Below are 12,270 nucleotides of genomic sequence, written 5' to 3'. Positions count from 1 at the left end.
CCAGGTGGTCAGTTATACTCAACCACCCTTGAGGAAACAAAACTTAAAAAAAAAAAAGGCAATGATCTGCAATTCACAGCTTGTGATTTTATCAAGTTACTTAACCTGTAGAAGCCTTAATTTCTTCTTCCCATACAAGCAGAGATAATGGTATCTCCTCTACAGGCTGAAATTAAATGAGATAATATATGCAAAGTGCATGGTATGCTGAAACAACATGCACATAATTATGAAGATGATTGGATACACTATTTCCTTTTACTTTCTTTGCCATTTCATTTCCATTTGTGGTTTTGTTTTACTGTCAATGAGTGAAAGGACTGTATGCTGGTGGAAACTATGGTCGAGTCTTCTGTTTTTACCTGTCTAAACCTACAACAATTTTTCTAAACATCATACAGCAACACTGAAATGAAAACTGAGGTCACATGACTTATCTAGCTTTCCCAAAAGGAAATGTTTACTGCTCTACACACAGCTAGAGCAGTAGGCCTAATTGCTATGAATCATGAATCCTTCAATTCATTGATGCATGAGTCAGTCAAGTTGGGATAAACGCCTTTAATGGACATTCCACAGCACCCCCAGACTTTCATATCCCTCCCTACTCCCTAACCTAATCGTAAAATGCTAAGCATCTAGACAACAGCATAAACCAAAAACTCAGACCTCCTCTTTTGGACCCTTCCCAGTCATTTTTCACGTGTGATTATCTTTGCGTGTAGGCAGAGCAGCCATCTCTATTTACAACAAAGATGCTGAAGCCCCAAAGGTTAAGTGACGTAACCATGGCAACCAAGCTAATCAATGGTCAAGTCAGTACAAAGAATAAGTTCAGTTTCTCCAGAGAAGGAGGAGCTAGCCATTTTCTTCAGGGAGGCACCGGCCTTGCTGTGGTCACCTGGCTGGGCTGATGCCCACAGAGTGGTAACGAGCAGCCAATGGAAAAATAATAAAAGCAGCTAATACTTACTGATTATTAAAATCCCACGCACGGGGCCCAGCCCCTTCCATGAATTATCTCTCATTCTAATAACAAACGGATAAGGTAGGACTATTATTATCTCTGCTTTCTTCATAAGGAAGGAGGCAAAGAGATATTAAACAATGTGTCCAAGGTCACCCAAATGACACGTGGTAGAAGATACGACTTAAATGCAGGTCCTCCTGACGGCCAAGTCCAAATTCTTAACCAGTATGTGCACCGCTTCTCTTAGCCACTTAACATGCACTGTGTCTACTTTATGACTAGACTTATTCTGACTTTGACCCAGCTGTTTGAAGAAATGGGAGTGGGGTGGGGTGGGATGGGGGAGACGGGGGACCACAGAACTGAGCGGAGGGAGGACTGGTTCATCCATTCAGCCACTGTTTGTCCTCCGTATTTATTCACTCCTCCCGCACAGCCGGGCGCCACACTAATGCTAGATCATAGCTGTAAAGATGAATAACCTTCTGGCTCTCATGAGGCTGAGTGCTCCAGGAACCCCACACCCGCTTCTCCAGCATCCCAGACGTGAGTGTCCACTTGAGAAGATGTGGGTACCACGCTGTAACATCACCTGCAACTCTTCTCGAGATGAGCTGATCAGAGAGAAGAGCTCCCCGACAGCTGAAAACACCCAAGAGGATGCACACGGAAATCTCTCCCTGCTCCCTTTACAGCCACTTTCGAAGCCCGCCTTCTGACTTAGGGCACGTGTGATGTACCGTACACGCCCCTTGAGGTGGAGTTACGCGTAACCATGGTGAAGCAGCAGGCATAACGCTGCTGTTGGCTGGTAACTGTTTCTAATAACAGACGGGCTGCCTCCCATGCAGGGTCCTGAGGGGACAGCAAGACACAGCTCGGGGTGTCCTTGTTTTCTGTGACCAAGGGTGGATATGGCCCCAGAGCAGGGCCTGGGTGGGCCTCCCTTCCCTAGGGCTCTTCCAAGGACTCTCCGAGCTGTCCCAGCATCAGTCCTACCCTCTTCCTCCCTATGCCAGGGTTGGCCTCCTCCACAGCCAACCGCTGTCAGTCATTAAGAGGCGCAGGACAGGGAAGAATGAAGCAACCCCAGGCCCCCCAAATGTGCTCAGCCATCATGACTCACTGCATCATCTGACCCCACAGAGCAATTTTGTAACGAGTTCTCCTCAACAACTCTTTCCATCAAACTAAAATGGCAGGTTAAAAAAAAAAAAAAGCCCTGAGTAAAGGAGTTTCATAATGGGATTTGAAAGCTGGGACAATCATGTCATTTAAAAAAAAAAAAAAAAGCTGGCAGCCAAACAGTTCACTCAAATGACACCAGGCACACTGCTTAGTGAACTTCAGATGAACAGGCGTTAGAGTCTGTCTGTGCCTGATTTTCTGAGGCTTCTTTAAGAGGGGAATCTGAGGCCGGTGTGTAAACTACACTGAGCCTGAGCCGGGCCTGGTTAGCCTGAGGGAAGCTCGAGCCTGGGGAACTTGGCCGGTGGTCTTTACTGGCTTGCCAAGATTTCTGTGCGGCGTGACGCCCACCATGCCTTCTCGCAAAGGGACAGAAAAACAGATACTACTCTGGCCCTGGCAATATGGTGAACAGATGTCTGTCTCACACAGTGGAAGTGGGCTGGCTTTCCCGAGATGTGAAGGTAGCAGGAGGTGACTTGGGAGCAGTGCGGGAAGGAAGCTCATAAACCATGCACCGCTACCACTCCTGGACGGGGACTAAAACACCCTTCGGTGCCACCCACCCAGAGCTCCCTCCAGTTCCAGGTCCAGATGCAGGAGAATGGAGCTCAAGAAGCAATGCCATTTGCTGCAACATGGATGGACCTGGAGACTGTCATTCTAAGTGAAGTAAGCCAGAAAGAGAAAGAAAAATGCCACAGGTTATCACTCATAGGTGGAATCTAAAAAAAAAAAAAAAAAAAAAACCACAAATGGACTTATTCACAAAACAGAAACAGACTCACAGTCATAGAAAACAAACTTATGGTTACCAGGTGGGAAGCGGGTAGGGAGGGATAAATTGGGAGTTCGAGATTTGCAGATACTACTATACACAAAACAGATAAATAACAAATTTCTTCTATATAGCTTGGGCAACTATAGTCAATATCTTGTAGTAACCTATATCGAAAAAGAATGTGAAAATGAATATATGCATGTATATGTATGACTAAAACATTGTGCTGTGCACCAGAAATTGACATAACACTGTAAACTGATTATATTTCAATTAAAAAAAAGGAAGCAATACCCACCAGGTAGCTCTCAGAGCCTTGGTCACTTCCAGCTGGGCTCTCCTTAGCCCTCTGTTTACATTTACACATTCATGCTCCACCCTGACTCACATCCTTTGTTTCCTTCACAGACTTTTCGTCTCCTAGCAACTGCTGCAATCCATCTCTCCCTGGGCTCACCTTTTTCCTAGGTTGACCCCGTTGACGTGTGAGACAGCCAAAGGCCTTTGCCTAGCCCTTGAGTCAGCTGAATACACAGCTGTCTGTACCTGGGCCAGTGCGTCTTTATCATACCTGCGGTCCACCTGCTCTTTGTTTACCACCTCCCGTACACACATAAGTTAACTCTGCGTTCTCACTGGAGAGACATCAGTGCGTAGTGGCTTAAGTCACCACCTCGGGTGAGCCAAGAACATTACTGACAGTGAATCAGGAACACCTTTGTTCGTGCTGCGAAAACCAGCTTGTTGTTTTAAAAAAAAAAAAAGAATGCACCTCATTTTACAAAAGCTTAATATGTGAAAATTCAGATCCAGGTATGAAAATTTAAATTTACACATAGCTTTTCAGGAACTCAGTGGGCTGCACAAAGCAGTGGTTTTCAAGGAGGCGAGATACCACCTTCCCAGAGATGTTTTGGAAATTCGTGGGGGCATTTTTGCTAGTCCGAGCGACTGAGGTAATGCAGTTGGCATTTAGTGAGTGGGGCCCAGGGAGTCTACATGAGACAGTCTTATTCAACTAAGAATGGTCCTGACAGACATCCTGGAGCCTAAATCCAACTCTTTTAGACATAATCACGAAATGTTTTTATACAGGTTTAATGCAGTCTGAATTTTCCAGGAATGCAACTACTGTAAAAATCAAAGGAGGTTGTACTTTGATTTGTTTGGAACTTTACCAAGAGGGTTTCATCATGGAGAAGGGGTGGGGGCGGAGCACACACACACACACACACACACAAAAATCACGTCACAGACAGCAACGCACCAGTTAGTTTTTGAGTCACCAACATACACACCTGTAACAGGCTGCACTGTGGTTGCGATACTGACGGTAACTCACACCGTCCGTATTAGAATGGTAATATCCACGGCGATACACTGTGTCTCCCTAAAAGTCTCTTCTACTGTCATGCCTGAGATTTTTACTCGTGAAAAGCCATAAATGTTTATTTCTCTTTTTCATTACATATAGGGCACTGTATTCTTCTTTGTTTGTTTTTTTTAATTGACATTTACAATGTGTTAATTTCAGGAGTACAGCATAGGGGTTCAGTGATACATACATAGTATATATTCCTTTTCATATTCTTTTTTTCCAAATATTTTTGTTGAGGTAGAGTCAGTTTACAATGCTGTCTCAATTTCTGGTGTACAGCATGTTTCAGTCATACATGTACATATGTTTGTTTTCATATTCTTTTTCATTACAGGTTACTATGAGATATTGAATATAGTTCCCTGTGCTATACAGTAGAAACTTGTTGTTTATCTATTTTAGGACACTGTATGCTTTTTAAAAAATATTAGAGTTTTGATGAGTTATATAATCTATGAATTTGTATACAGGATGGGCAAGAAGCTGGTTTTTTTTTTATATAAGTGAACTTTGGGTTTCTTGGAGACAAGAACCATTGGCATGAAGCAACATCTGTGTGCAATTCACACAGAAACATTTTCCATTCGCACCAACAGGAGAGATTTCCAGGAGAGCTGGACCAGATGAGAATAATGGAGCAAAGATTTTCAGCATAAGTGATGTGGTAGAAAGTCTAAGAAAGGTGTTCTATTTAATTGCACTTTAGTTTAGTCAGCCACCTATCAAACAATCCTTCTTATGACTAATTCCTTTTCATTCCAATATTTGAGATGTTTCCTGATTGCCTCACTTTGCTAGATCTCATGGGGATTAAGAAATTCAGAGGCCTGGCCATCTGGAAGCGTAGAGTGCCCTCTCTTGGAGGGCAATCCGCATTAAGACGGGAGTATTTAACAGATTTGGCAGTCATAAACTTGACACACAGGGCATTGATTAATGTTTCTTTGAACTGAAATTCTGAAATGCCCCTGAACCTTTCTTACGACATCACTGAGATGGTTCTAATGCAATGCTGGGGTTCTCAAAATCATTTAGGTGTCAGATGGCCAATAAGGAGTCTGTGTTATAAAACAGAAGGGGACAAATTGAGTTAGAGGAGTGGGAGGAGGACGGGCTTTAGAGTTTGGTAGATCTGGGTCCACACCTTGGTTCTACCACTTGTCAGCTACCCAACTTGGAAAAACTCAATTTTCTCCTCTGTATAATGGGCATAATCCCAACTGCCTCATTGAGCTGATGTGAGGATTAAGTGAGATCAAAGGTGTAAAGCCCTCCATAGAATGCCTAGCATATAACGGGGACCAAACAAAATGCAAGAAACACATCATCCCCTTTGCCTTGGGAACTCTTTGATAAATCCTGGGACCTGTGCATTGAGAGTGACCCAGTCAGCCTGTCAAATGCTCCGTTAGACAGTTTATATGAACCTCTTCTGCTGATGGTGAATGAAAAACCCCAAACCCACATTGTTCCCGTATGTTCTCCTCTCTCGATCAGTGGTAACTGACTATTTTGGTGACTTGAATATCTTGAGAGTAAGAGCAAAATATGAAAACATTTGACGTTTGATCTATTGAAACTTACGATCAATTCCTCCCCTCCCCAACCTTCTCCCTCCCCAACGCAACCAAATCGTTCTGAGTCCTAAAAATAGAATGAATGGCCAGCTCAGATACATATATTTTCACAGATCACTTTTTAAAAATTTCAGTGCTCAGCATATAAAGGGCCAGACGGCTATACAGAACATCCCCAAATTCTCCATGTACTTGAGCTTAAAATAACAAAGAAAGAAATGTATTCTTTGCCATGAATACAAGATCACTGATGGTAAGACTGCTCAAAGGCCATCCTGAAGAGACGGGTATTTGATAGCCTCGAACATGTGAGCAAAAGAGGCTTCCAGGATTGGGGTCTTGAGAGGTAGACAGCTGTATGACCCTCCTGAGAGAGGCTCTGCTTACAAGTTACTTCCTCTTTCCTTATTCAAAGGTGTGAATTTTGCCTTGAGAAAATAAAAATTCAGCATAATCAACTAGTGTTAGGGGCCGATAGCATTCTTCCACGTAAACACATCATCCCCAGGTATGTGCTCTCGTTTCTAATCTCACTCTACCTACAATCTATTCCCTCCCTGAAACTAGGTCTCCCTGAGTAGTCATCCACAGAAGACACCCTTCTACTCCATTCTGGAGAGGCAGCTGAGGTCTACAGACTGGCTTCTGGGCAAGATTCTTCCACCTAATGCTTCTTTGGAAATAATCAATTCACTGTTCTCTTTCTAAAAGGCGGCGGGGGTGGGGGTCCTACCTTGCCTTCACCATAGGGTATGTGAAGGGCCACAGCATGCCACATAATGCTTTATACTGTAACATTTAAAAAAATTGAGATATAATTGACATATACCATTCTTTTCAATTTAGATGTACAACCTAAGGATTTGATATATGCATATACTACAAAAGATCACAATAAGTCTATTTAACGTCTATGACCACCCGTAGTTACAAATTTTATCTTGTGATGAGACCTCTTTATATTAGCAGCTTCCAAAGATACAAAACCGTCTTGCTAACTACAGCCACCATGCTGTACATTACATCCCAAGGATTTAGTTATCAATGGATTATGTACCTTTGACCCCCTTCACCCATTTCACCCACTGCCTGCCTCTGGTAACCACCAATCTGTTCTCTGTATCTATGAACTTAGTGTTGGTTTTTTTTTTTTTAATTCCACATGTAAGTGACATCTTATCTTTTTCTGTCTGACTTATTTCACTTAGTATAATATCCTCTAGCCTCTAGATCCATTCATGTTATCACAAATGGCAGGATTCCCCTTTTTATGGCTGAATAATATTCCTTTATGTGTGTTTCTATGTATACACACACACACACACACATATACACACGTTTGTATGTATATATCTATATCATTTTCTTTGTCCAGTCATCCATCCATGGTCACTTAGGTTGTTTCCATGTCTTGCCTATTGTAAATAATGCTGCAGTGGGCATGGGGATGCAGGTATCTTTTCAAGGTAGTGACTTCATTTCTTTTGGATAAATACCTAGGAGTGAAATTGCTGGATCATATGGCAGTTCTATTTTTACTTTTTTTGAGGAAACTTCATACTGTTTTCCAGGTGGCTGCACCAGTTTACATCGCCACCAACAGTGTACAAGGGTCCCCTTACCTCCACACTCTCACCAACACTTGTTCCTTTTTTTTTCATTTTTGGGTAATAGGCATTCTAACAGGTATGAGATGATACCTCATTGTGGTTTTGATTTGCATTTCCCTGATGATTAGAGATGCTTAAGAACTTTTCATTTATCTGACCATCTGTATGTCTTCTTTGGAAAAATGTCTTTCCAGATCATCTGCCCAGTTTTTAAAGAAACTGTTTTTCCTTTTTTTAAAAAAATTGAAGTTTGTCAGTTTACAATGTTGTGTCAATTTCTGGTGTACAGCGTAATGCTTCAGTCATACATATATATACATATAATTGTTTTCATATTCTTTTTCATTATAGGTTACTACAAGATATTGAATATAGTTCCTTGTGCTATACAGAAGAAACTTGTTGTTTATCTATTTTATATGTATTAGTTAGTATCTGCAAATCTCAAACTCCCAATTTATCCCTTCCCACCCTTTTTCCTCCCTGGTAACCATAAGTTTGTTTTCTATGTCTGGGAATCTGTTTCTGTTTTGTAAATAAGTTCATTTGATGTCTTTTTATTTTGTTTTAGATTCCACATATAAGTGATATCATATGGTATTTGTATTTTTCTTCCTGGCTTACTTCACTTAGAATGACAGTCTCCAGGTCCATCCATGTTGCTGCAAATGGCATTATTTTATTCTTTTTTATGGCTGAGTAGTATTCCATTGTATAAATATACCACAGCTTCTTTATCCATTCATCTGTCAATGGACATGTAGGTTGCTTCCATGTCTTGGATATTGTAAATAGGTGCTGCTATGAACACTGGGGTGCAGGTGTCTTTTTGAATTAAGAGTTCCCTTCAAATATATGCCTAGGAGTAGAATTGCTGGATCATACGGTAATATTATTATATTATTATTATTAATGATAATAGTGAGCAGAGCCTGACTCGAGGACTGATCAGAGGATGACACCCTCCTGCCATCCTTAGTGCTTTACATTATAGATGACACAAGCAGAGGCAACAGAAGCAAAATAACAAGTGTTATCCTTTTGTTTTGGATGGCAATTATCTTATGAACCTAAACTCCAAACTGTTTTTTGAGTGGCAGCTGCAGTCTCTCTTCTGTCTTCAGCTTATGCAATGTTTGAGTCTATACCACACATGCATAGCTTAAGAGACAGTCACAGATACGGGTAAAGAGAATTTAGGGATTCCCACAGCTCTCTCTAGATACTCCTTTTGGCAATTTCGCCACTCTTTTCAGTGTGTCTTGGTTCCCCTGGCCAGAAAGACGTTTTTCCCAAGCACTCCTGCTGCCTGGAGTAAACTGTGTCAACTGTACTTAGCCTAAGCTGCAAACATGGGAGCTTAATTTATACAGCTTCCCTTCTACCCTCCTTTAGGTGTGTCCTTCCTACCGGAGTGTCTCTTGTTCTCTCTCCAGTATCTCCAATTTTTTTAATATTATGTCAAAGCTCATAGCTGTTTTCTGCAGGGAAGTCATCCACTAATGTCTTATTCCACCATTTCCTGAAGCAGAAGACATACCACCATTCATTATGAATGTGGACAGCTGGGACACTCCAGGAAGTCTCAGTATGGAAAAGGTATTGAGCATGGATATGAGAATTGCTTAAAAGCTGAGCCATTCTCCTAAAGACTATCAGCTACTGTTCTTTTCCCTTCACTTAGAAATGTCATAACCATCTAGTGGCAACTTATTCCATCCTCAATTATCAGACTCCAAGTTATAAAAGAAATATTTCCATTTGACAGGATTTGGATTTCAGAAATTCACGAAAGGGGGCTTAAACCAGTTCGCGTTTGTGGAGTCAGTTCACACGAGGGGCTCAGTGCCCTTTTTCTTTTCTTCTAACAAGATCTGCAACAACGCTGGAACTTTGTGGTTTAGGATCTGTCCCTGCTATTTATTTTCCCTCTAAAGCCACAATCTTCAATGACACTATCATCATTTCCATAGTCACTGACTTCTGTGACACAAGCTGAGAAGTAATACATTTAGAGGAAAAATATCTAACAGGAGGAGACAGGCTTCTAGGAAATAACCTGTTTTTAATCACATAAATGTCATTTGTAGTAAGACATAAAAAATAAGAAATATTAAAAGTGCAAACTAACAGGAGCTTTTCCCTACCAATTTTCCATTTGGCCTCTGTATTTCTTTTAGTAACATTGACTTGGCTTTCCAAGTAAGTTCGCTACTTGGTCGATTAAATGGGCAAAAGCATGAAGTCTATCTTAACAGTTTGCCAGCAACATCAGTATCCATTTAGACTAGTGCAATGTTAATTATGTAAAAACAAAAAGGTAAGGAAGCAAGATGAGAAGTTTGCTACAATTTTAACTACAGTCCTCTCTGAAAAGATGGGGCGAAAAAAATGGATGCTTTCATCTTTTTACTGGCAGGAAAATATACTTAAGCTCATGATCGTTAGAGCAAGGCCAGGATAGCACCATTCTAATGAAAGGATACGAACTCAGAGTTAAGGTGTAGACTGTGGGAAGGTGGGTTTACCAGGAGGACCCCGTAGGGCTAGTGCAGGAACATGAAAAGATGCTCAATATCACTCATCATCAGGGAAACGCAAATCAAAACCACAATGAGATACTTCCTCACACCTGTCATTATGGCCATCAACAAAAATACAACCAAAAGAAGTGTTGCTGAGGATGTGGGGGAAAGGGAACCCTCATGCACTGTAGGTGGGAATGTGAACTGGTGCAGCCACTACGGAAAACAGTATAGAGGTTCCCCCCAAAACTGAAAATAGAACTAGCATATGACCAATTCCACTTCTGGGTATTTATCCAAAGGAAATGAAAACACTACTTCAAAAAGATACACACACCCCTACGTTCATTGAAGCATTATTTACAAGAGCCAAGATACGGAAGCAACTTTAGGACTAATTGATAGACGAATGGATAAAGAAGATGTGGTATATATACACAGTGGAATGCTAGTCAGCCATAAAAAGAATAAAATCGTACCTTTTGTGAAAACATGGATGGACCTATAGGGTATTATGCCAAGTGAAGTAAGTCAGACAGAGAAAGGCAAATGCCCATGATTTCACTTATATGTGGAGTCTAAAAAACAAATGAACAAATATAACCAAACAGAAAGAGATTTATAGACATGGAGAACAAACTGGTGGTCACCAGAAAGTCAGGTTGCTGATAATGTTCTCCGAGGACATCACAGCTCATTGGTGTCTCTATATGGACTTATGTGACTTCTGCACAGTGGCCTCAGATGGCCAACCCATAGGCCCAACCTGGCCCTGTGGACACACTTGGCTTGGGGCCACTTAATTTTTTTAATTGCTCCAACAGTTAGAAATTAGAAGAGTCATCCAGGGTTCTGGACTCTTTGGGAAAGTCAAGAGATCTGGCAACTCTGGGCTTGCATTCTTTAGTGGTCATACTTGGCTGGGCCTCGCCGTGGCTGCCCCCAGCTGCATGTAGTACCCACCTGGTATTTACGTTATCTTGTACACACTTTGGCTTGTCCTCTCCGCTGCAGCCCGGCTGAACCAAAACCATCAGCCTTTTCCACACATGGCTCCCAAAGCCTGCCACATCAACATGGAGACCTGGCTGCGGCCAGTTGAAATGGCCATTGCTCATGTACCTGTTGGCTCTGTCTCTGATCCCTGAGCAAGGAAGACAGTCCCTGCTCCTGCTAGAAACTGAGAGCATAGACTTTCAGGACACTGGGGAGTGACCCTTGGGTGGGCAAATAAGTTTTAGGTCAATGGAAAGAAAAGCATTCACAAGAGCTGTGTTCTCATTTTTTTCTGTGTGGCTCTTCCCTTTCTCGAGGACATTTTTGTTCTCCCTTGCATCCCTTGGGAGATTTTAAAAGAAGTATTTGGGAGGGAGTTTCATGGAAGAGTCACAGATTTTAATGACAGGGCTTAAAATCTTTTAGTCAAGTGCCAGGGATTGTATTTTAACTAGATTTCCTGGTCTAAGAAGGGCTAGCAGGTGGCCCACGGCCAGGCAGGCAATCATTAAGGGTGGGGATGACTCATGCTGCGGGGTGTGGAGAAGATGACCCAAAACTCTGGAAAATCTAACATGAACTCACATTAGGAAACAGCCCCAAACAAATACATTTTCCAACTCTACTTCCCCTTCCCGCCTCCGATTGTGTTCAATTCTATCTGTAAGTGTGGTTTGGGCTTTCTAAGTTGTTTACGGGACAGCAGAGGCAAGCAGTCCTTTCGTATAGTCAGACCCCTGGCTGGAAATCAGCACGTGTGACATTTTATAAAGCAAAAGGATCTTTCACGCAAGCTTAGAATCTCCTCTCCTTTATTTGTATTATTCAATGAAGCAGCTCTATCCTGGTTCCCAAAATACAGCTCGAGCTTTGAGCAGAAGGTAGGCTCAGACCTTGACCTGGATCTATGTCAGAGCTACCTGCTTTGATTCTTCATGGAAAGAAAACCCTAACACATTCACAACTGACAAACAGGCCATTTTAGTGTGTCCAGGAGAATTGTTTGGTAGGTAGAACAAGAAAATACTCTCTTCCCGAACTTTTAACTTCTTGCCCCAGAGTGTCAAGTGGTCAATAATTATTCACATTTCTATTAGTCATTCAACTACTTGTTTAGCAATAACATACTCTGCTACTGATGGGTTAAAATTTAACTCCCAAGGGAGTCACACATGAGCATCTTGTAGACAGTCCTATTCTGTAAAATTAGGAAGCAACTGTTTCTGTATTAACTATTTGAAAACT

This window comes from Vicugna pacos, chromosome 3 (genome assembly GCF_048564905.1).
Source record: "Vicugna pacos chromosome 3, VicPac4, whole genome shotgun sequence".
NCBI classification, from domain to species: Eukaryota; Metazoa; Chordata; class Mammalia; order Artiodactyla; family Camelidae; genus Vicugna; species Vicugna pacos.
The sequence above is the reverse complement of the archived record's forward strand: the minus strand, read 5'-3'. Positions refer to the sequence as shown.